Below are 2,184 nucleotides of genomic sequence, written 5' to 3'. Positions count from 1 at the left end.
TAAGATTAAATCTACCTATTTGGATTCTGACCTGGTCTCAGATTTTCCATCACAAATAAAAGGTGGAGACATAAATTTGCAACGATGGCATCGTTTTAATTATCTGCCAGGACAGGGCATGTGCAGTCTGAGAGAGCAGGGTGAAGGGGAAAGGGGAGAGTGGGAGCTTCACAGGCCTGGTTTCCAATCCAAGCATCATCACTTACTGCAGGGCTTTCACCCAAATGCCTGTTTTCCTAGAATTTCAATTTCTTTCCTGTTCGGTATGGTAAAGGTAGTGATAATATCTTCCTCAGGCCATTATTGTGCGAGGATTAAACGAGAAAATAAATAATGCATATAAAAGGGACTTACACAGCTCCTGGAACATGGGGTTGCCTTAGGTCAGTCAGTATTCATGTTACCTTCTGCCTTGCTTCCTGTAAAACAACAACAAAATAACCCTCTTCTGTAGGTCTAACAAAGGAAGTAAAAAAGGATGTTTCTTTACTTCCCAAACCAATTAAACATGAACTAAAATAAACTATAGAATGAGCAAGGAGAAATTTAGATTTGCGGCTCTTTTAGATTGTAAAGAGACTCTAGTTAACCTAGTTAACTAGATAAAGATAAAGGAAACTAATTAGCCTAAGGGAATCTCCCAGTGACAAAATTGTAAGGACACCTAAAATTGTACTGAATGCCTCCAGAGAATGGAACCTGAGGGCATATTCAGAGAATTGACAGTGTGATAATTGATTCTACAGAAACTTTAGTGTAACAACAGCAAAGGAAAAAACTGTCATTAGCGTGCATGCCACTGATACTATTGTATATTTGCACATTCTCTCTGACATGAATTTTTTAGTACTGTGTTCATCACTACTTGTATTTGCCATGTATAAATTCTGATGTTTAAATACTGTTCGTAATTTGTAAATGTTCCTAAACTAATAGTATCCTGTCACTGATTGACATTTTCTCAGAAAACATCATTTGCATTCAATTCCCCAAGTGCCCCGACTGTACTGTCTTGGGTAATATTCCTGTAATATAATCTCCTGGAGGTGACATTGCAAAAAAAGTGTGTGGAAGAGTTTTTTGTGCCCTCCTTGAGAATTGTCACACATCTCTGATGCTACATAAAGTAAAGTCATTGTTACAAATAAGATTTTTCAAGTGCAAATGAGCTTAATGTGGCCCGTTCTCAGTCCTCCCTTTGCCATAAGAGGGTTAATTTTTAGAAAATATTTTTTAAAACAAAAACTGCAAAAGTTGCTGCTACATCCAAAAATCAACTTGGTTACTATTAAAATTATATTTAATAGAGTTGCCATAGCCAAGCTTCTATTTTTTCGGTTGGCTATACACAGATGTGGATCTAAAGGAGGAAATGTGTGACTTTCATCTTGGGTTGATAATTTTGTGTTGATTACAAATTATATAGAGGGAGGAATGTGACATAAAGTGAAAGGAAGGTAGGGGAAAGAAAGAGGAGGACAAGGAACGCATGTTCACTGGCTGGGAGAACCAATTTTGGAATCAGAAAGACTTATTCAAATCAGAGTTCCTCAACTTATTAGTCATGCGACCTCTGGCAATTTATTGAACTTCTCTAAATTTGTTTTCTTATGTTAAAAAGACAACTACATCACTGTGTTATATTGAAAACTGAGTAAGAAAATGTGTCTAAGTTCTTGTGAGAGTGTCTTGAATATAGTAAACACTCAAGTATTGTACTTGATCAGTGATGTTATTACCTTTTTATATAACAATAATAAGCACCCAAGTATTATTACTTATTTATTGTGGTTATTATTATGACCATTATTTAAAAAAGAAAGAATACAATTGATCTGTGATGGTCAATACTCACTCTTGGCTAATTTTAACTCACAGTTTCCCTCTGGCCAACTCCCACCCTAAGAATGAGTAGAGTGGCTCTTTCTGGCCTGGGCAATGAGAGGGCATTTGATTCCACACTATGCTACAGGATAGAGCTTTAGGCTGCACTTAACAAAGCAAGGGGTTGACCCACTCTTGTAAATAGCATCATCCCCCAAGGATGGCTAAGTGAATGATACAGACATAGGCCAAGCCTCAGGAAAAGATCCAAGCTCTAAGATTCTTGCTATTAGTGGTCTTGTTCCTGCTTTTTTTTTTTTTTTTTTTTTTTTTGAGCAGCACTTCTTTGACACACAGAAT

The sequence above is a fragment of the Orycteropus afer genome, unplaced genomic scaffold, assembly GCF_000298275.1.
Source record: "Orycteropus afer afer isolate SDZICR_OR568_19922 unplaced genomic scaffold, OryAfe1.0 scaffold00697, whole genome shotgun sequence".
Taxonomy (NCBI): domain Eukaryota; kingdom Metazoa; phylum Chordata; class Mammalia; order Tubulidentata; family Orycteropodidae; genus Orycteropus; species Orycteropus afer.
Note: the sequence above shows the minus strand (reverse complement) of the source record.